We start from the raw sequence: 23,671 nt of genomic DNA, 5'->3' as shown, positions 1-23,671 counted from the left end.
CCCCCCCCACTGCTCCAGACTGTTGAGGAAGTCCAGCTTCACTCGCTTAAATTTTGTCCGGACCTGCTCCCAGGTCCGGACATAGCCCCTCTCCCTCAGCTTTGATGCCAACACCAGGTAAGCACCCTTGGTGTGGCAGTGGGTGCTGGCCATAAGGCGGCCAACACTTTTCGATTGGAGCACCAGCTCCAGAAGTGCCTCAGCCTCGGCGCGCTGCCAGAAGGAGCCCTTCCGTGGCTTCGGCATCTTCGGAATGACGGTTAGGGAACGAACGTGCGTTGCTCCGATCGACCACCCCTATTTTAAATGTATCAAAGCTGCCCACCAATAAAATTATTCCTTGGAACATAAGTGGATTGATCCTCCGGTTTGACAGGGGTCGCCAATACTTCCTGGCTACCCGCCTCCCCGAACTTTCCCCGCTCAGCGCTTCCGTGTTGTGTGTGTCAATTTCAGTGGGAGTTAGCGTTTAGGGCTGTCAAAGTGCTTTTGGACCAGAGAATCCCCGTTTTTTTGCTGGCAAAGTACACAAACCGCACAAGACAAGGTTAAACAAAGAACACTAAACTTTATTCAACAACAAGAGAGTGGGAAAAACAATTAAACACGCCTCCTGTTTCTGTAGATGTGGGTGGCTATGGCGTCCCGAACCTTGCACCCCTCTGTATAGATTCTTCTTCTCCTTGCTTCAGGGATGTCTTGTGTGTCCTCAAGGACAACAGGATCAGGTTCATCCACAGGGAAGGGGATGTTATGTCCCTTGTCCTCGCATATGTTGTGCAAAATGACACACGCGATGATCAGCGGAGTCACATTGTCTATATGCACGTGTAGTCGGGACATCAGGCAACGGAACCGGGACTTCAAACGTCCAAAGGCACGCTCCACTACATTCCTTGCCCGGGAGTGAGTGAGGTTGTAGTGGCTATGCACGTCTGTCCTTGGCCGCTTGTAGGGAGTCATGAGCCAGCGTCGTATTGGGTAGGCTCCGTCCCCGAGCACCAACGGCGGCACACGCACGCCCTCAATGGTGGCGGTGGGGTTTCCTGGAACAAAGACCCCTTCGTCCATGGCTTTCCTGAGGTTGGATTCCCTGAAAACAAGGGCATCATGCCTCCTGCCACTCCACCCCACCTCGGCATCGATAAACCGGCCGGAGAAGTCCACAGTTCCTTGCAGGAGAACAGAACAAAAGTCCTTCCTGTTACCGAACTCCTTTATGCTTCCCCCGGGGGCACGGATAGGGATGTGGCTTCCATCGACGGCCGCAAAACAATGCGGGAATCCGAGCCTGGCAAACCCGTCCATACTCTGGAATAAGGGAAAGAAAAGAATATAAGCCATGGCATGTCAGCGTGGGGTGTATCGCGTCTTCGTTGCTGACCTGTCAAACAAGAAAAAAAATTTAAAGGGCAAAGGGGATCGAATGATACTCACCGCTCCAAGCCGGTCTCCGAGGCACACGACTTTGCTGAACAATTCCGCCTCCATGGCGAGGCAGAACTCCTTAAGGATATCGCCAACCGTAGTGACTCCGAGTCCGAATTGCTGGGCTACTGTCCGGAAGTACTGAGGGGTTGCCAAGTACCACAATGCGACCGCCACCCTTTTTTCCACTGGCACGGGGCGCCGCATGCCAGTGACTTGCCTCTCCATGCGTCCACGTAGAGCCTCCACGAGTTCAAAAAATGTCCCCCTAGACATTCTAAAGTTGGCAATCCAGTGGTCATCATCCCAGCGAGCCCACACAAAATTTTCCCACCAGTCAGAGGATCTTTCGTCCGCCCAGAACCGGGGGGGGAACCGGACCTCTGCCAGAGCTTGCCAGTGCCTCTTTGCCGCCATGGTTGCCCGTTGAGAACGTCTTGTGCTGCTGGTCATCGCTCTGGCAATACGTTCTCGGTATTCCTCTGAAGCAGCCCTCCTATGCTGCACACTGGTGCGGATACGCTGGATCAAGGCAATCACCCGAGCCAACAATTGAAAAATAATCCTCTCCATTGCAACGTTAACCTGTGCTGCGGGCAGTAGGCTACGCAAACAAAGAGAGGCCGACCGCGTGTCTGCCCAGGTGCATATAAGCAGGTAACCTGTGGGCGTGTACTGTGGGCGGGGATTAACCTTTCAAACATATCAATGCATCAACCTCTGGTTCATAGAAAACAATAGAAAACACGTTCCAAGGGCGCCAATGATTTGACGATAACGCGTTGCTACGGGTTTTCCTGGGTTTTTTAAAAAAAAGGGGACCCCGACAAGTCCGGCTTTAGGGTCGAGGTCAAAGGTGTGGCCGCAGTTTGATTGACGGGCACGGGAGACCAGAAGCGCTAAAAAGGGACCTCCTTTGTAGCGAAAAGACGGAGAACCGGAAGCCTGTGGGTTACGAAAGTGACGAGAAGTGAAAGTGCTAAATTCCGCAAAAACCGCAGCTGTGCGTTACGGGCACAGCTAGTTACATTTCGCTAGTTGAAGTAGCGCTTTCGCTAACAGCAACCAAATGGCAACTTTGAGCTCTGTGCGAAATGGCCCTGGGACTACGCAAAACAAACAGAAGATGAGGGACAATCTTTTATCCACAGTCTGGAGGACCACAACCCACTTTTAGCTAGTGATATTTTCTGCAAGTTAGCTCTTAAATGTGAGGCCAGTGGGGACTCCATTTAGTTATTTTAATAGCATAATCCCCGAAAATTAGCAAGGACTTTTGAAAGCAGTATTATTTGCAATCATTGTCACCATGGCATTCATTTATATACGTGTTTGGGCTCCCAGTTAGGCCTAGGGATCCCCCTACCTCAGTTTGGTGCCTTTCTCCATGCTTCAGGGGTTTAAGAAACTAGGAGAAATCCCCCCCCCAAAAAAAAGCACCCAGGCTAGAAGACTGAAGAAAGTGATATTTCTACATCACCTGGAAGTAATGTAGAAATGAATTCTGCCATTGACTTTACCCAAAAACCAGAGCATTACCCCCAAACATCTCCAGCATCCCTATACCAGTTCTGGGTGAGATATAAATATTGCTTCCCCCCCAAGCTTCTTCCCCCGCCCCCTGATCCCAGTAAGTCCCCCCACCATCTCGGCCTCAACCAATGACCCGGCAGAAGAATTCCGTTTTGCAGGCCCTGTGGAAAGATGGAAGATCCTGCAGGGCCCGTAGCTCCTCCGGGAGCTCATTCCCCAGGTAGGGGCCAGAACCGAAAAGGCCTTGGCCCTGGTCAAGGCCAGGCGCACCTCCTTGGGGGCTAGGAATGACCAATAAATTAGTGCCTGCAGAATGAAGCGTCCTGAGGGGGGGCATAGGGTGACAGGCGGTCCCTCAGAAATGCTGGGCCCAGACTGCGTAAGGCCTTAAAGGTCAAAACCAGAACCAGAACCTTGAACCAAATCCGGAAGATAACTGGTAGCCAGTGCAGCTGCTCCATGGTTGGATACGGGCCCTCCATGATGTACCAGCGAGGACCCTAGCAGCCACATTTTGCACCAGTTGAAGTTTCCAGATCAAGCACAAGGAAAGGCCAGCATAGAACGAGTTACAGAAATCTATTCTGGAGGTGACCGTCGTGTGGATCACTGTGGCCAGGTGTTCAGAGGACAGGTAGGTGCTAGTAGCTGAGCTTGGCGAAGATGGAAAAAAGCCTGGCTGGCTACCTTCTTGACCTGTGCCTCAAGAGTTAAGGAGGCATCAATGGTCACCCCTAAATTCCTGGCTTGAGACATGATCTTAAGTTGCGTCCCTGCCAAGGAGGGTAAGTGTGCTTCCTCGCCTGGCCCCCTACATCCCAGCCATATGACCTCCATCTTGGAGGGGTTGAGTTTCAGGCAACTCTGCTCAAGCCATTCAGCTACAATTTCCAAACATCTGACAAATGTATCCTGGGGAGATTCTGGGTGGCCATCCATGAGGAGATAGAGCTGTGTTTCATCAGTGTACTGATGGCACCCCAGCCCAAAACCCCTCACCAGCTGGGCCAGAGGGCACATGAAGATGTTAAATATATTTAAAACAGAGAGTATTCTTTCTGGGGGCACTACCAATGTGATTTAGTTCTTTGTTTAATCAAGGTAAAAGTGGGATTGCTATCAAATCCAATAATATATATGGCTTAGTGTGTCTCAGTTGGTAAGATCCAGTGATGGAACATTCTCCAGGAATTTCCCCACCTGGAGCTGGCAACCCTAACTGTAGCTGTATTGTTTCAGTGCAATCTACCACTTAGAGCAAGATTTAATTGATAGTAGGGGAAAGCTTTTTGCAGAAAGTCATTATTGCAATGCAAGAATCTGGGATGAATAGCAAGGATTCTGGTAGGGATAATCAGTGCAAAGAAAACCCAGGGCCACGCCCGTTCTTGTAAGGTCCCACTCCTGCAATCCAATCCTCGCCTCTCCCTGCATCTCACTGAATACAACCCTAAGATGTTGCAGAAGCACAGTGCATCCTCCCAGATCAACGCCGTGTCCTTCAGTCGACTGTATTTTTGCTGTTCATCCTTTTCATGCTTAACTGCTCATTTGTCCTTTGAGAATGCATGCCCTTGCAAAAAGGCATGTGTAAATGCGGGGGGGGGGGGTTAGGGGTGCGTATACGAACAGGGAGCAAAACGGGAGCTCCTTGCATAGTGCTCTTTTTAAATAACAGACTGAGAAAAGGGAGTGATGAGTCTCTCAAGGAAACATAAACACTGTGTACTCATTAGAAGACTCATTATAAATAAAGTGCAGAGAAGGTGCCCTAAGAGCAATCTCTTTCATGGGGGTGTTTATTAGGACAAAGAGCTTCTTTAATAGGGCAACCGAAAAGCATTCTGCCACAATCATTAATAAACATTACCACTTTTACGCACTTCTTGGGAGCAGCTTTGTCCTTTCTCTGTATCTCTGTGTTAAAGGGCCAGGCACCACTTTGAATGCATGTTAAGTCCATTAGTCAGGCACCATCAAAGTGTGGCCAAGTTCGCTGTCGCATCTGGTCTGATCAATCTCCAGGTGATACAGAACTGAAATCGGTGGTGGGTGGGATTAAAACTCAAGATCTCCTTGACTCTTTGGCGCACCGGAGTGAAAAGAAAGTCAAATGCAAATGAGCACATGTTGGAAAGGGGGAAATGCAAATGGAGGCAATCTGGCTCAGCATCAGCATTAGGAAGGAGGGCCTAGAGATATTTTGTGAGTCACACTTTTGTCCTTTGCTGACATTCATCTCCAAAGGAATGCACAGAGAGGTATGATTAGGGTTGAATTCACTGGACCTACGCCCTGGTGCTATTAGCATAAAGGCTACTGATAGAGCGGATGCAAGTAGACTCCAGATTGTGCAGTTTATTTCCTGGGGGATGAGCTTATATATGCAGGAAACAGGACCTGTTTGAATGACACCTTTGAATGCAAAGGGGCTGGGGGGGGGGTGGCTGGGAGAGAAGACCAGTAGGCTGATCCTAAATTCTTGCACCCTTAAACCATCATTTTACTAAGCTCAGCACAACATAATAAAATGGCAGCATAAAAAAGATCTACATCATTCTGGGTGCTGTTTGTGAACAAAAAGGATACACACAACTTATTAATACCGCTTTATCTGTTACAATGGCTAGGCCTCAATGAAAACACTCCCTTCAATATTCTAGAGCAGGGGTAGTCAACCTGTGGTCCTTCAGATGTTCATGGACTACAATTCCCATGAGCCCCTGCCAGCGTTTGACTACCCCTGCTCTAGAGGGCTTTAATGTGAACAATAAAGCCTCCTTGTTAATTTTCAGTTTAGAAGGGCAGTCCGCAGATTTCAAAGTTTTCCATTGGAGTTACATACATGCTTCCAATTCATATCCCTTAAAAGAATTTTGCAGCAGTCAAACTCTAGAGGCATTTTCTTACCTGTCTGAATCCAGTTGTTTACTCAAGAGGAGCCACACAGTCTGTGAACCCTATCTGGGGGAAATGGAATACTTTTCTTATATAGCCTTAACTTGTCAGATCTCACAAACTAAGCAGGGCCATTACTTGGACAGTGGAAGGAGGCAATAGCAAATGAACTATGCTTTTCATTTGGTTTGAAAACCATTTGCTGGGGTCACCCTAAGTCAGGGCAGTTCTGCACACTGAAGAAAATAGTGTTATGTCAGCAAAAAATGTTAGAAGTAAAATTTCTCTGTTGAGACGGCCATGCATCTGATCATAGATGCATAGTGCTTTTTTTTTTAATGCCACCCATTTTGGAAACATGAGCCTTGTATCTTTTAAAAATTAATCTCAAGTCTGATTTTTTTTGGGGGGGGGGACTTTAGAGAGGCATGCTTTGTGTTTTAGCCTGGGGGGATTTTTTTTTTTTTGCTTTGCCTGAACGATTGAACGCCTATTCGTTGCTCCAGGAAGTTTGCTTCAAAAAACAAAAACAAAACCTGTCCCCGGGAGAAGGAAGAGGGAGGGAGGTGCGGGGGTGGGAACTGGAGTTGGAGATAGTACCACTTCAGCTCCACACATTTCCTTGGCATGTGCTTGCTGGTTGCTCTCCTCTAGCTGGCGCTTTTTAGTTAAAGTGGGGGAATCCACTTTATGCAATTCTCCAGCTAGCTCTTTAAAATTGAGGATGTAGCTACCAGTTTGCTGCTTGGATGCTGGATGTTGGCGGCGTCATGCAAAACGCCCAAAATATGGCATCTGCAGAAGGTAAGCATTACACTCAGTTTTGACTTGATAGCACTTCTGTCCATAGCTTCCACTTGGAGCTACCAACCTCAAGGTGGGCCTGCACTACTGGTTTTAACTGTCATCTGCAGACTCCAGAGGTAAGTTCCCATGGAGGAAGTGGCAGCTTTTGTAAACTATAGAATTTAGGGGAAACGGAAGTGCTCAAGTGGTGTCATATTTCTGCTGAGCTCCCTCTCCACCCCAAACTCCTTTATCCACAATCACCGGCCCTGAATTTTCAAGTGTTTAGAGATGATTTACTGTTGTCTGTCTCTGCATAGCAGTTCTAGACTTTCTTGGTGGTCTCCCATTAAAGTATTAACCAGGGCTGAACCTGCTTAGCTTCCAAAATCTGAGATTAGGCTAGCATGAGCTGCCCAGAAGGCTACATTGGGACTGATACACTTTGTGTTGTCTTGCATTGTAGATGCACTCTTGGGTTCACCAAGGGGTATAGAAATAATAGAGGCAAGGAGAACAAAAGCTGGCAGTGACAGATAGAATGAATATGTGACAAAGGAAAGGATGAAAAGAAATCATTAGGAGTAAAATGCAGAACTGTTAGATAAAATAAAAAGGAGATGAGGTTCAGAAGGAGGGAAATGGTAGGCAGTTTGTATTATATTTAATTCATTTTACTATAATGCGCCATACATTTCTTGTACCCCATAATAGCAAATTGGCCAATTCCTTTCCCCGCAGCCCCTCTGCTTCCTTCTCTGGTTATTGATTTTTGATTTGAAAGCCCTGTGAGAGAAAATAGACAATTTCTAAGTACAAGCATTGTTCCAGCTAAAGTGCTTGAGGTTTTTCCAATTATATTAGTATCAGTGACAATCCTTGAAGCCAAAGACAATCCTCAAAGCCATTGATCCATTTTAGAGATGGATAAAGAGGTTGTTTCTTGAAACAGGAAAGGACTTCCACTTGTGGAGGAGGGGGTACTATTTGCCATTGCTAATTTACTTCTCCCATTCTTTAAAGTGGGCTGTGGCCAGAGGATGTAGGGAAGAAAGATTCATTCCATCAGCACCATGGCCCATCAGATCCAACCCCTGCAGATCCAATTCCAGCTTCCCTGGCCTTGAACATGAGTATTGTGCTTTCCTCAATGTTCATTTTACTCATCAATTATTGCATAAGACTACTGTTCTCTCCTTTGATCCCAAACCTCTCATAAAAACTGTGTGTTGCATTGTAGCTTCCTGGAGAATCTTTGTAACACAGGGAACTAGGCTACGAAAGTAACAGGGACCATCTTTCATCCGTGACATTTAATTTGCCTCTAAGGCACAATATATATTTAGTGAAACAATCTAATAGCTTGAGCTGTAGGAAACCACTGGATTGTTAAGTGCATTAGCATGCTGGAAAAAAACCTAGTAGCTAAGATGGAATTCACTGGTTATGATGGGTAGGAGTTTCAATTTTTAATTTTACCCTTGCAGTATATTTTAGGGAACTTCCAGTCTGAATAAGTGGTCAGAGTAGCTAAAATTTGGTCCATTTCCTAACACAGTAACTTAGGCTGGTCTGGATTCTCATTTCAAAAATATCTAGACAAGGGAGAACTATGTCTGGATCTGGTCTCAGGAAATAAGGCCAGCTTGGTGTAGTAGTTAAGAGTGATGGCCTCTAATCTGGTGAACCAGGTTTATTCCTTACTTCTCCACATGAAGCCAGCTGGATGACCTTGGGCCAGTCACGGGGTGCCTGTTGCGGGGAGAGGAAGCTATTTTGTAAGCTGTTTTGAGATTCCTTCAGGTAGTAAAAGGTGGGGACAAAAAAACCCAGCTCGAAATACCCTGGACACCTCTATTGTAGAATGCGTGCCTGGATATCATAAGTTATTATCCATTTCTCAAGAAAAAACTTGTACATAGCTCAGTTTAAAGAACTATTATTTTCAATGAGACATTATTAATATTCTTTCTTTCACTAATTAAAAAATTCAGTTTAATTAGGAAGATTATGCAGCCCGACCAGCCCTTTTTGGTGTCTTCCTTTGTAGAAAATTCAGTCAAGGCCTGACCTTGATCTGGAATTGGGCGCTCTGCTCCTCTCTGTATGCAAATGACACTAATTAATCCAACACAAACATCAATATTTTTGCAAATCGTAACCCCAAGTGCCATTTTATGACCATGTAATTTACAAGGCCTTAAACTACATTAAAATTACCACATACAGTGTTTACAGTTTAATTACACGGCTATTTGCCTTACCCAATCAAGTGTTATTCATACAGTCCTTCTCCACTGGCCCTAATCTTACCTAAAAAGAAAACACAACCTCTTGCTAGCACAATAAGAATAGCACAATACAAATATTTAGAAGGAAGAATTCTTCCAACTTGCTTCCTCTGTTTTTGTGAAAAAAATTAATTGTTTATTCTAGGCTAAGTCAGTACAGTCTGTCCATTTGCAGTATACTTGGATATTTTTTGTGTTTAAAAAATGACACCAATAAAAGATTTTCCAAGTTGGAAAAAAAAATTAATTCCCAAGTCTCAGCTCATGAATTCTACTTCCCCATTCCTTGATCTTATGCAAACTTGCTCTTCCTCAAAGAGAGCCATTGTATTGAGACAGGAGACCTAACAAATTATTACCAGCCATGCCCATTACTATGATGTTAAGTTTATTTAGTGATGGTGAAGTTCCTATTTCCATATTTCTTCCTTGTTTGTCAGGTACCCCCTCCCAATTTAATCATGAACTTTGTTTAAGCAGGGTATGGTAGTGTCAATATGGGTGACAGGTTCATGGCACGTTTCTCAGCAGATCTATGCCTTTCTAAGGCCGTTGACTTAGAGGTGGTTTAGAACAGCCTTTGTTCAGTCTTTTGACTGTGGAGGAACCCCATGGAATATTTTTCAATATGCGATCAAATGACAGCTCAAACAGAGGCTTCCCCGGCTTCAGTCCCTCCCCTTCAGTCACTAAGCACACTTCAGTCACTAAGCACACTACTAAGCAGTCACTTTATTTTTTACACAGTCATTCAGCCGAAAATCGGGCCCGTGAGGGGGGGGGGTTTCACTCGGAGGCAGCGTGTCAACGATCAAACGACAGCTCAAACACCCCAGGCAGCTGGATGGGTCTCTCCGTTGCAACGAATCTACACAGATTCGTTACAATGGGTGTTTGTTTTTTTTTAAACCTTTCTTAAAGGGAAAGGGGCTGTTTGGGAGCATGCTAACGGCTGCCCATTGGCTGCTTGACGGCCAGGGGCGGGATGAGCTCGGCAATAGCGCTTCCTTTCTAGCGATTTCTGCCGAGACCGGAAGCCTGTGGGAAACGCTACAAAACGCAACTGGATACCACTACAAAGGCAGGTATGCATAACGACGAATTCCACTATTTTAAATGGCGATTTTTCATTCAGTGACCAATTTGCTACAAAGATCCCGGTGCGTAAAGCCCCTGGGAATTGATTCCCCACTTTCCCACATGCTGGGTGAACATGGGCCAGTCACAATGCTCTCAGAGCTCTCTCAGCCTCACCTACCTCTGTTGTGGGGAGAGGATGGGCAGGCAAATATAAACCACTTTGAGGCTCCTTTGGGCAGTAAAAAGCAGGGTACAAAAACCCAGCTCTTGTCTTTTATCTTAAGCAGTCTGTGACAGATTCTCGCAGAACTCCGTGGTCAGTTCACGTTTTATGGCTCCAAGTAGCAAGCTGGCTTTGTGTTAATAAATGCTTTGGATAAAAGCAATAAAATCATGGCAGACTTCAGACTTTTTAGATCAATTTCTTCATGTTCAGGGCATTTCTGCACATTGAAAAAAATAGCGTTACGGCAGCACCATGGCGTAACACTATTAAATAACACGCCTACGATCATGCTCACTCCTAGGTCTCTCTCCCTTCCCTCTGCTGCCTTCTCGTGCTTCTGGGCACTCTGCACACTGGCTTGAAAGGGTAGAGGAGAGGAATGCACTATACACATGATTCACCTCTGCTTGTCAATCAAGCCAGGCAGCCAATCACCTTTCTCCCTGTTTTAAAGGGCCCCTGATGCAAGCTAATTTTTTAAAAAGTAAAACTTCTCCGTTTAGATGCCTATACATCTAATCATAGATGCATAGTGCTTTTTAAAAATGCTACCCCTTTTGGAACTATTAGCCTTGAAGCAATCTTATTCCCAATTTTAGGGAGGGAGGGACTTTAGAGAGGCATGCCTTGTGTGTTAACTGGTGGGGAATTTTTTTTGTGTGAGCTTTGCCTGGGCAATTTAATGTGTATTCGTTGCCCCAGGCAGTTTGCTTTAAAAAAAGAAAAGAAAACCCCCATATCTGGTAGAAGGGAAAGTGAGGCGGGTGCAAGGGCGGGCACTGGAGGCAGAGATAGCATTACTTCGGCTCCGCACATTTCCATGTTGGGTGGCTTGCTGGGTGCTCTCCTCTTGCTCATTCAGGGAATCCACTTTTTGAGATTCCCCAACTTTTGCTTTAAAATGGAGGATGTAGCTGCCAGTTTGCTGCTTGAATGCTAGATGTTGACAACATCTTCTTCTTCTTCTTCTTCTTCTTCTTCTTCTTCTTCTTCTTCTTCTTCTTCTTCTTCTTCATATTTATGCTGTTGAATAGTTTCTGTTGTTAATAATGTATACTGCTTATGAATATGCCTGTATATCATGGAGTATCTAATCCAGCCATTCTCAATGGAGGCCATATGGCCTTCTGAGGCGCTGTGGCACATTTGAAAGGGGGGCACAGGCTGAAAAATATGAGAAGGGGAGCCCCAAGGGTTTATGGGGGCCCCTGGAAACTGAACTGAATACCCTTTTTGCCATATATGACATCATTAAGTGCTAAAAAGTTTGACCTTTGACAGGGGAAAGAATTCTTTTGTGTGCGCTTGAATCAATGCATTCAAGAAAACAAATGAATACACATGCTTCTCTTCTAGGAATCTGTCTTGTGTATCTGTAAACCGCTCCTGTGGAGCGGTAAAAATAAAAGGCCTAGGCGGGAGGAGAAATGGGCAGGGTGAGTCTATGATAAAAACTTAGAGGGGCCAATCGGGAGCCGCGAAGCTCTATAGTTGAGGCCAGGGTGTTTTAACACCATACGGATTTCCCTCCTCTCCTCTCTGTTTCTTTCCCCTCCTTCCTCTGCTGGCACATATGACCAACCCTGCAGGCCAGATGAAGGATGGCCAGGGAATGCGCTTTCTGAGTTGCTGACAATTAACTGTGAATTTAAGTATTTTATGCTATTTTAATAATTGTTTTATTGATTGCTTTACCGTACTGTTGTGAACCGCCCGGAGCCCAAGTGTGAAGAGAGGGGTAGCATTCCAGCTGAACAATAAATAAATAAATTACAAACTAAGCATGGCAATAACTCACAAAGAACTGTTTCAGACCATTGGTTCATGCCCAGAGCCCTCCCTCCTTCATGGTGTTTTGGGTGCCACTCCTGGTCCTAATGTGAAATATTCTACCAACGGTTTTAAGTGGCTGCTCTATTCTTAATCTACACAGGATGGGAAAGACCCTGCTCTCTGTACAGTCATGGTAAGAGAAGGAAACAATACCACTAGCTTCTTGTATTGGTCTCAAAACAGGCGGGGGGGGGGGCGGAGGATGTGCCTCCAAGCCTCTTAATCAGGCGAGCGCTTGGCTCCTGACATTTCCCACATTTAAAAAATTGATTTTTAATGCAACCTGTTATGTATGGCCGCATATAAAATATTAAACTCTTGCTGACACAATGCTTTCATTCTCTGGGGCTCTTGTAGAACGTGATCTCGGATATTATGACAGATTAAAGAAACCAGTCTGCCTCAACCATTGTGTCCTCTACGTCAAGGTCTCCCAGGGCATCTGTCCAAGTGATATGGCATGAGAGACCCGTTTTCAGTGTGGAATTCATGCATGACACAGCCTGCCTAATCCAGAGGGCAAAGACTGAACGACTAGTAATACGTGGGAAGATGAAACATTAATTTGATAGAAAGGGCAATCAGAGAAACCAAACTGGGAATCGATCTGTTTATGGTAGGCTAAAGGGCGGCGGCGGGGGAGAAAAAGAGGTGTGTGCTGATAAAAGAGCATGCCTTTTGGAGCAAACTGCTTTTGAAATGAATGTCAGCCCCTTAATTTATATTGAGAGGTATCTAGAAATCCTTTGCACAAGAGGCTGATAGGAGGTGGCAGATTTTGTGACAAGCAGTTTGTTCAGCGCTGCAAGGACAGGAGTGTGTCCGAGGCGGTCATTTATGCTGCGAGTCAAAGTGGACGTCCTCGTCAATGAGCAGATGACATGTTAAATAAGTGCCAGGACAGAGTGACTGGGAGGCAGGAAACGGGGGTGGGGGTGGGGCGGGTATTAGGATGATGCCTGACCGCTGCTTTCTACGCTTTCCTTTAAAACATGGTCTCCAGATGTCATTTATCTGAAGCACCGTGCTAGAGGCCACTCTGAGTTCTACTTCAAATGCACTCAGCATTGTACGCACATGGAGCGTACATCCAGATACTTTATCCACTACAGGACCACCCTTAGTCGGGTTCCAGCTTTCAAGTCCATTGAAATCAATAGGCTATGAATCAAAACAACCTGATGGCAGCTGCTTTGCTTTTCCCAGAATGACCAGGAAAAGAAAAGGAAACAATGCTCTGCTAGAGTGATGGGTATTTTGCTAGTTTAAAACTTTGAAGGGCCCTGCAAGAAAAGGATGGAAACAGCTGATATTGTTGTCAGGGCCCTAAACCATTAGAGCTTTTAAAGGCAGAACCAGCACTTTGATTTGTACCCAGAAGCCTAGAAGTAGTCAGCATGGTATAGTGGTTAAGAGTGGTGGACTAATTTGGAGAACTGGGTTTGATTCCCCAATCCTCCAGCTGGGTGACCTTGGGCTAGTCACAGTTCTCGTAGGGCTGTTCTCACAGAGGAGTTCTCGTAAGAGTTCTCTCAGTTCCACCTACCTCACAGGATATCAATTGTGAGAAGAGGAAGGGAGGCCACTTTGGGACTTCTTCAGGTAGTGAAAAGCAGGGTATGGAAAACCAACTCTTCTACTTCTTCCGACTACAGAGAGATCAGTGTCCCATAGGTTTGCCAGCTCCAGGTTAGGAAATTCCCGGAGATTACTGGTTGCATCCTTGGGAGGGTAAGATTTGGGGAAGGAAGTGACCTCAGCAGGGTATGCCATAGACCTCAAAAGCAACTATTTCCTCCAGGAAAACTGATCTCTGTCATGTGGAGACAGAGATGGCCTGATGGCTGGCAAAGCTAGTTCCTCTGGAAGGGTGGAGCCTATAGCATTGCACCTGTCTGAAGTCTCTCCACTGTGGAGGCCAAAGCAGCCTACAATATTCTCTCTTCCTTTTTAACTGCATAACAACCCCGAGAGGTAGGATAGCCTGAAAATATGTGACTGCTCATATTGTATGGGGGAGGGGGGAGGCAGACCAATGGCTAAGCTTCCTAGAGGAGCAAAAATGCATTGCAATGAGGTCTTGCAGTATGTTAAGCTTGCTGCATGTGTTTAAGCCAAGGTAGGTGTGGGGGAGGCTCAGGGGGAGGTTTTAGCCCATAGGAAGGTGGGTTTTGGGGGAAATAGCTTTTTTTTTTCCTTTTTGAAAATCTTCTGTGCATAGCCAGAGAGACTATAAAACTATGGGGGTCTTACCAGGCTCCATTGCAGCTTCTGGTAGAGATCCTTCTCTGACTCAGAGAGTGTGCTTGCTGGCTGTCTTCTACACTGAAAGTTTGGAGCCTCTAACACAAACCCCCTCAGTTCATGGAGAAGATGAACATGAGAAAATTCCCATTAACTTTAATGGCACCACAGATTTTAATGGCACCAAATCACTTCAGAGCCAGCCAGATCAGTTCGACCAGCCCCAAACCCGAATCAGCTGATTCGGACAGCTTAAAATCGGTCCAAATCGTGTCAGTTCAAACCCAAAATGGTCTGAATTTGGTTTTTGTTTTTTTTGCACATGCCTAATTCGGTAAATGAATGACTTTGCAAAGACAGCCTATGGACATAATCTATTTCTGTGTTAACATCTGTGTACCTTTGTTGCCCCCCTTCAAGGATCGCTGCCTTGTTGTGGCAAGGGGGCTTGCGTAGTTCAGTGAAGCTATGAGCTATGCTGTGCAGGGCCACCCAAGACGGACAGGTCATAGCTGAGAGCTCTGACAAAAGGTGATCCACTGGAGAAGGCAATGGCAAACCACTCCAGTATCTTTGCCATGAAAACTCTATGGACAGTTCCAATAGGCATAACGATATGACGCTGGAAGATGAGCCCCTCAGGTCGGAAGGTGTCCAATATGCTACTGGGGATGAGCAGACGGCTAGTACGAGTAGCGCCAGAATGAATGAAGCGGCTGGGCCAAAGCCGAAAGGACGCTCAGTTGTGGAAGTAACTGGTGGCGAAAAGACAGTCCGATGCTGTAAAGATTTTTATTCCATAGGAACCTGGAACGTCAGATCCATGAATCAAGGCAAGCTGGACGTGGTTAAACAAGAAATGAGAAGACTGAACATCGACATTTTAGTAATCAGTGAACTAAAATGGACAGGAATGGGTGAATTTAATTCAGATGACCATCAGGTATACTACTGTGGACAAGAATCTCGCAGAAGAAATGGAGTAGCATTCATAATCAATAAGAGAGTAGGAAAAGCAGTCTTGGGATACAATCCCCAAAATGACAGAATGATCTCAGTTCGAATCCAAGGCAAACCATTCAACATCACAGTGATCCAGGTCTACGCCCCAACCACTGCTGCTGAAGAGGATGAAGTTGATCAGTTCTATGAAGCCCTACAACACCTTCTAGAAGCAACGCCCAAAAATGATGTGCTTATCATCATGGGGGATTGGAATGCTAAAGTAGGAAGCCAAAAGATAACCGGGATAACAGGCAAGTTTGGCCTTGGAGTACAAAATGAAGCAGGGCACAGGCTGGTAGAATTTTGTCAAGAGAATACAATGGTCATAGCAAACACTCTTTTCCAGCAACCCAAGAGACGACTCTACACATGGACATCACCAGACGGTCAACACAGAAATCAGATTGACTATGTGCTCTGCAGCCAAAGATGGAAAAGTTCTATCCAGTCAATAAAAACAAGACCAGGAGCTGATTGTGGTTCAGATCATGAGCTTCTTGTTGCAAAATTTAGGCTTAAATTGAAGAAAGTAGGGAAAAGCACTAGGCCACTCAGGTATGAACTAAATCATATCCCTGACGAATACACAGTGGAGGTGACAAATAGATTTAAGGAATTAGATCTGATAGACAGAGTGCCTGAAGAACTATGGACGCAGGTTCGCAACATTGTACAAGAGGTAGCAACTAAAACCATCCCAAAGAAAAAGAAATGCAAGAAATCAAAATGGCTGTCTGAGGAAGCTTTACAAATAGCTAAGGAGAGAAGGGAAGTGAAAGGCAAGGGAGAAAGAGAAAGATACACCCAATTGAATGCAGAATTCCAGAGAAAAGCTAGAAGAGATAAGAATGCCTTCTTAAATGAACAGTGCAAACAAATAGAAGAAAACAATAGAATGGGGAGGACCAGAGATCTTTTCAAGAAAATTGGAGATATGAAGAGAACGTTTCATGCAAAGATGGGTATGATAAGGGACCAAAATGGTAGGGACCTCACAGAAGCAGAAGAGATCAAACAAAGGTGGCAAAATTATACAGAAGAACTATACAAGAGCGAGCTTAACATCCCTGATGACCACAATGGGGTAGTTACTGACCTGGAGCCAGACATCCTGGAATGTGAAGTCAAATGGGCCTTAGGAAGTCTGAGCAACAATAAAGCTAGTGGTAGTGACAGCATTCCAGTTGAACTATTCAAAATCTTAAAGGACGATGCAGTAAAAGTGCTACACTCAATATGCCAGCAAATTTGGAAAACTCAACAATGGCCACAGGATTGGAAAAGGTCAGTTTACATTCCAATCCCAAAGAAGGGCAATGCCAAAGAATGTTCAAACTACCGCACCATCGCACTAATTTCTCATGCTAGCAAAGTTATGCTCAAAATCCTACAAGCTAGGCTCCAGCAATATGTGGACCGAGAACTTCCAGAAGTACAGGCAGGATTTCGAAGAGGCAGAGGAACTAGAGATCAAATTGCCAACATACGCTGGATCATGGAGAAAGCTAGGGAGTACCAGAAGAACGTCTACTTCTGCTTCATTGACTATGCTAAAGCCTTTGATTGTGTGGAGCACAACAAATTGTGGCAAGTTCTTAAAGAGATGGGAATACCAGAGCATCTTATTTGTCTCTTGAGAAATTTATATGCAGGTCAAGAAGCAACAGTGAGAACTGAACATGGAATCACTGACTGGTTCAAAATTGAGAAAGGAGTTCGGCAAGGCTGTATACTGTCGCCTTGCCTATTTAACTTGTATGCAGAGCACATCATGAGAAATGCGGGATTAGAGGAGTCACAAATTGGGATCAAGATTGCAGGGAGAAATATCAACAACCTCAGATATGCAGATGATACCACTCTAATGGCAGAAAGTGAAGAGGAACTAAAGAGCCTGTTGATGCGGGTGAAGGAGGAGAGTGCCAAAATTGGCTTGAAACTCAACATCAAGAAAACAAAGATCATGGCATCCGGCCCTCTCAATTCCTGGCAAATAGAAGGGGAAGAAATGGAGATAGTGACAGATTTTATTTTCCTGGGCTCCAAGATCACTGCAGATGGGGACTGCAGCAAAGAAATTAAAAGACGCTTGCTCCTGGGGAGGAAAGCTATGGCAAATCTAGACAGCATCCTAAAAAGCAGAGACATCACCCTGCCAACAAAAGTGCGTTTAGTCAAGGCTATGGTATTCCCAGTTGCAATGTATGGCTGCGAAAGTTGGACCATAAGGAAGGCCGAGCATCAAAGAATTGAGGCTTTTGAACTCTGGTGCTGGAGAAGACTCTTGCGAGTCCCTTGGACTGCAAGGCGAACAAACCAGTCAGTCCTAGAGGAGATCAGCCCTGACTGCTCTTTAGAAGGCCAGATCCTAAAGATGAAACTCAAATATTTTGGCCACCTCATGAGAAGGAAGGACTCCCTGGAGAAGAGCCTAATGCTGGGAGAGATCGAGGGCAAAAGAAGAAGGGGACGACAGAGAATGAGGTGGATGGATGGAGTCACTGAAGCAGTAGGTGCAAACTTAAATGGACTCCGGGGAATGGTAGAGGACAGGAAGGCCTGGAGGATCATTGTCCATGGGGTCGCGATGGGTCGGACACGACTTCGCACATAACAACAACCTTTGTTGCTTGCAAAAGGTCCATGGTGGGTATATTACTACCAGAGTTACTCTCAACTCATCCTCTCACCTCTTCTCTGCCCTCAATGAATTTGAACACGGGGACCCAGGAGCCAGAATAATGGACCAAACTGAAAATCTCCAAATACGATGGTTATATTTTTCCAGTTCATATTAGTTATAATAATTAGTGAGGCATTTTGATTTAGATTTGTTAAAATCTTTATACACATACACACTTATGTGAGTTTGCGTCCACACACACAGACCCACACGGGCACATTCTAAAAATAGTAAGGACCTAATGTTACAAAGTTTGGGGAGGATATTGTGGGAGAACGTATAGAATACAGCATCTATACTTCTAAAAGTGGCATTTATCCAAGGGGGCGGGAGACAGGGAGGGAGTCAAAAGTAAAGGCTGTAAATTCCAGAACAGGTGTAGCTGGTGTAAACATGTTTCTTATCTCACTGTGACTAGATTTTGCATCCTCCTACAAGAATTATATGCAGTTAAAAAAAAAAGGTTATGTGTACAGATGGTTAACTGCTAAAATGCCCAGAAGGTTCAACTCATCTGTGCTTGCGAAGATGAGGAGAATTTTCCACTGACTAACTCACAGGTGTTTGGAAAGCACTAGATTACATCCAGGTTTGCAGTTCTGCTTCGTTCTGAGCAAATGCCTTAGGTGAGATGTTGGAAGCGTGAAGCCTTCCCCTCCCCCCCATTATGTCCAAGTGGCTATAAGAGCCCAGTGCTGCTCTCCAGAGGAAAGGAGTAGAGAGGAACCTTTTGGCATGCAGGTCTTGCAGTCATTACAAATAGGCTTTGGGCCACCACTCTCCCTGGGCTGCCTCTCTGTTTCCATGACACATTGCATTGCCTCGGGTCACTGACTCATAGCTTGCTTGCCCATTGTTGCCCTGGTCATATTTTGGCAGGAAATAATAATTATTTCCTGCCTTATGCTAGCTCTGTTACACTCTCTTATTAGCCTACAACCATAATGGCAGCCGAGAGAGAGAGAGAGAGAGAGAGAGAGAGAGAGAGAGAGAGAGAGAGAGAGAGAGAGAGAGAGAGCAAGCAGGTATTTAAAATGTTTGGGTATTATGCCAGGACAGGAATGTACAGATGATGTTCTCTGCTGGAGTGGGCTGTGCTGGCCCTGCAGCTTGGCAAACAGGAAGAGGCAAACCAGCAATTCTTAATGCAATAAAATCTCTTAATCAAAAAGAATTAGTTATGGGGTAATCTCGTTCATGACTACGCTGAATACAGAGCCATAGGTTATGTGGCCTACTTTATCTGTGCTGTATAAGGTAACAGCAGGATAACCTCACAATGGCTCGACAGCAGCAATGACATAGCCTTCAATTTATATCCAGGGCATGGGCTGGGGGGGGGGGGGGAGAAATGGGAATCAAGCATTATCGTAAAATCTCTCAGACAATAGTCCCTCTCCTGGTTTAGCACTGCACTAGCAATTTACACACACCTCTCATCAAAATCATCCTTCCGCCCTCCAGTTGGAGAGCCACAATGGAACATAAAACTTCAGTGAACTCCATAGCAAGTGATGGCATGCCATGTGCACTATATAAATCCTTGCCAGAACTCCCGTATCACATATGATTGGGCCTGGCATTGGAAAATGCAAGATCAGTAGTATGCATGATTCAACAGTATATATAAAGAATATCCTACAGTGAGCATCGGAGATGTGTAGTGAGTTATCATATTTAGATCAGGAACATCCTGGTATTTTCCAAATAATCTTTATGTCTTGATTGGCTTAACTGGAGACTTCCTGCTCCTTTCAGCATACTTCCTTCTTGCTTGAGGATTTCAGAAAGTGAGGGGAAATCTCCCCCCCCCCAAAAAAACAGCCACTTTTTTGATAATCTTTGCACCACAGACTTCCCCCTGCCTATTCTTCATAATCACCGGTCCAGGAAGAACATTCTAATGAGAGCCAGCTTGACGTAGTGCAGAGGGTCTCAGCCTTTTTGGCACGGCGACCCCAACTTCGGTGGTGGTGGTGGTGGTGGCGGCAGCGGCGTGCATGTGCACGTGCATGTGCGGTGTGTGTGTGTGGGCAGCGTGCACATGGGTGAGCGCATGCAGGCGCACACAGGTGCACAACAATCGAGGTACATGGAGGCGTCCATTGCCATGGCTCCGCTACCTCTGCCTGTCTCCACCGGCTGCCATCTCCACCTGCCTCCACCACCACCCACCGCTGCCGGCCAGAGGGGCAAATTCCATGCGAGCCGGTCAAGGTTTTGGCTATCACATTTAAAGCTCTAAATGGTCTAGGACCAGCATATCTAAGGAACCGCATCTCACACTATGTCACCCTGAGAGTACTAAGTTCTAGTGACCAAAATTTGCTGAGGGTCCCTGGCCCTAAATAAATAAAATTGGCCTGAACCAGGGCCAGGGCCTCATGGAATACTCTACCTGGTCAGATTAGAGCCCTGCAGGTCCTTAAGTCATTCCGCAAGGCTTACAAAACAGAGCTGTTCCACCAGGCCTGTGGCTGAGGCCTGAACACAACAACAAAATACTGCTGACCTCCCTTCCCGGATCCACCCAAACAACTGCATTGAAGTCGCACTTTAAGTCTTCCACCCCTGATGCCACTTCTCCAGAATGAGACGGATCGATCTTGTTCATGCCATTTATTATTTTATATATTGAAGAACTGTGTTTTACATTGATAAGAATGAATTTTAGATTTATTTATATATACACTATAATTGTATTGTGTTTTAAACTGTGTGAGCCGTCTGAGCCTCTGCGGAAGGGCGGCATACAAGTGTACGAATAAACAAACAAACCAATACCCCTCCTCATTCTCGTCCTTTCTCTATGGATTATTCTTTCCCCAGTGCTCCTTTGCTCTCTGCTAAGGAGGAGGGAAACCGATAGGGCCATTTGTAATGCAAATGAATAACCTGGTAGAGAGAGATTTTGTATGCATAAAACAGCAGCCGGGGAGGTGGCTCATCAGTCAGGTTGGCTGAGTGCCAGCTATTGAAGGGGTAAGGAAAATCCCATCATTACCTGCAAGTGGAGGTGGAGGCAGGGATATCTCAGTTTCCACTGTGTGTACTTGCTGACTGTACAACCACCCTCAGAGATGCTGGCAGCCTATTTAGAGCAGCTATCTAGATCGCAAAAAATCAACCGACTAGTATTCTTGCCCCTTATGTGGAACATCCACATAAGGGGTGAGAATCCTTGTTTCCTGTCTTCCACCCCCACCCCCTCTCCTTACCTACTGACCTGTTGCGCTGGGCTGGCCCTGCTCCCTCCAGTTTCCCAAGGTTGGTCCCGCTCTCCGGGAGCTGGGAACGTCCTCGGAGGCATAGCAGAGGTGGCCTCAGCCCAGCGATGTCTTCCTGTCTTCCACCCCCACCCCCTCTCCTTACCTACTGACCTGTCGCACTGGGCTGGCCCCACCCCTGCCAATCTCCCATGGCTGGCCCCACTCTCCAGAGCAGGGGTAGTCAAACTGCGGCCCTCCAGATGTCCATGGACTACAATTCCCAGGAGCCCCTGCCAGCAAACGCTGGCAGGGGCTCCTGGGAATTGTAGTCCATGGACATCTGGAGGGCCGCAGTTTGACTACCCCTGCTCCAGAGGGTGGGAGCAGCCTCGGAGGCATAGTGGAGGTGACCCCAGCCCAGCAACGCATAGCAGGAGCAGGCCCAGAAGACTGGCAGTGGTGGCGATGCCAGTGCTCTGGCACTGCTGCCATGGTCCATCTACTGGCGCAGTGCCTGGGGGCAGGACTATGGACGTCATGTCCATAGACTTCCGTTTGAGGGAGCGCACCAGTAGATGTTCCACATCAACAGTATGTTTTCAAAGTACCATTGGAGACCACCTTTGCCCTTTCGATTGTTCCCAGAGATCATAGACAAGGGTAGAAATCTCCCTCTCCTTCAGTCACCCTACAATGGTGTCCAATGAAACCCTTTGCTGTATGTGACTATTTACATTAACAAATCAGTGAATATGTTTTTGAAATCTTTCCCATAAGTGAAATGATCCTAGCCAGAGGCCAGACCCAAAACAGCATGACTCCCAATGAAGAGGGGATTCCATATGGAAGGTTACTGAGTTTTGAAGAAAGGGATCTGAGTTGGATCTTGGCCACCATTTTCTCACTCGGGGTGGGGGCACTGCTAAATCCTCGTGACTCTCGAGGTTCCCATGAACACAATCATTAAATATCCCTGGGTCCCTGGATCTAAAAACAGCCACGGAATTTTATTTCCACAAATAAGGAACAAATAATGAAAAACAGTTTCCAAAAGGTTGCTGGACCCTGTGAGAACTTGGCCCTGTTGTTTCGAGCGTTCCAGGATGGGGAGGTGGGGGCAGGAGTGCCAAAAACATACACACACCCCATAGTAAACTCAACTGAGGTAATGCTGGCAAGAAGCTACAAAAGCATAACAAAGGATACTTCTCCCCGCGATCCCCCCCCCAATCGGTGCTCCTTGTATTTTCCTGTCAGCAGAGGCTGTGGGGCTTGTTTCCTGGCAACGGGCCCCAGCTCCTTCGCTCCGCTGAGACCCATCTACCCCTAGGGGGAGCCCATCGGCTGTCAGCCTCCAGCAAGAACCTGTGTTTAACTAGCTCCTTCTGGGAGGCAGGCCGGCTTTCGGAGAGCACAATTAGAGCGGCTGTCATGAGCAGGCGAACCAGCGCCCGGCAGTGAAATGTGTGGGGGCTGGGAGAGAGTGGAAGTCTTTTAGAGCTAAATCATTGGGAAGGGCAGAGGGGCCTGTTGGGATGACCTTTCCCCCATTTTTTTATGAAAGGAGGGAGTCTTGTGTAAAATTTTTTAAAAAAACACACACACAATAAATCTTTCCTGCTTGTCAAAGATTTCAAGTAAACAAAAATAATACTTCTCAGGAGAGGCTTATGCTAAACCCCAGCATTTGTTTTCTTTTTGAATGGGGTTTCCACTGTGTATCCCTTTCAGTTTTGCAGCTCACATTTAGGCAGTTTGCTGACCAGGCTGCACCTGATGATGATGATGATGATGATGATGATACCTAAAACAACAAATGATGATACCTAAAACAGCAAAAAAAAATTTATATACTTCCCTGTTTGGTTCAGGGTAGCTGACAACAATATTGAAAACAATCCAATCATATTTATACTTATAATAAATTGTTAATGAAACAATTTTGATATGTACCCTTACAGAAGGAGAGGGTTACCTGGTCAATTACAGCCTCTCCCAAGTTCTTTACCATTGCAAAATCTCTGAATTGTTCTTCAGGCTTCAAGAAACCCCAGAAGTGGCATGATTGTGCAGAATATGGTTGGGAAGCATGGCTGTGGGCATGCCCACCAGGGGCCTCTCCCCTTCCCACCCCAATCAGCCCCATCACTGGCTATTTTGGGAGGGGTGGTGGGTCGACATGACCATATATGGTCATACCACCTGATAAATGTTTTAACATATTTTAAAATATATTAAAAATGAATTAACTCCCACTCATTTGGGAGACCCTTCCAGGGCTGTCAAGAAGCCCCGGGGTTTCATAAAACCCTGGCTGAGAAATCCTTGTCTAGTTGACTGGATTCTCAGTATAGTTGAAGTTATTTTCCTGGCCTCTATCAGAGTCCTGGTGGAACAGCTCAACATTACAAGCCCTGCAGAACTGTTTCAAAACCCTCACGGCTCTGATCTCATT

General features: G+C 45.9%; 1 protein-coding gene across 4 annotated transcripts in view; it reads right to left on the bottom strand.

Annotated features, from left to right (window-relative positions):
* Window positions 1-23,671, bottom strand: part of LOC143845051 (uncharacterized) — a 391,664-nt gene that overhangs the window by 37,352 nt on the left and 330,641 nt on the right. The gene's annotated exons all lie outside the window — the stretch shown is intronic.

This window comes from Paroedura picta, chromosome 9 (genome assembly GCF_049243985.1).
Source record: "Paroedura picta isolate Pp20150507F chromosome 9, Ppicta_v3.0, whole genome shotgun sequence".
Taxonomy (NCBI): Eukaryota; Metazoa; Chordata; class Lepidosauria; order Squamata; family Gekkonidae; genus Paroedura; species Paroedura picta.
Note: the sequence above shows the minus strand (reverse complement) of the source record. Positions and strands in the feature narration are given on the sequence as shown.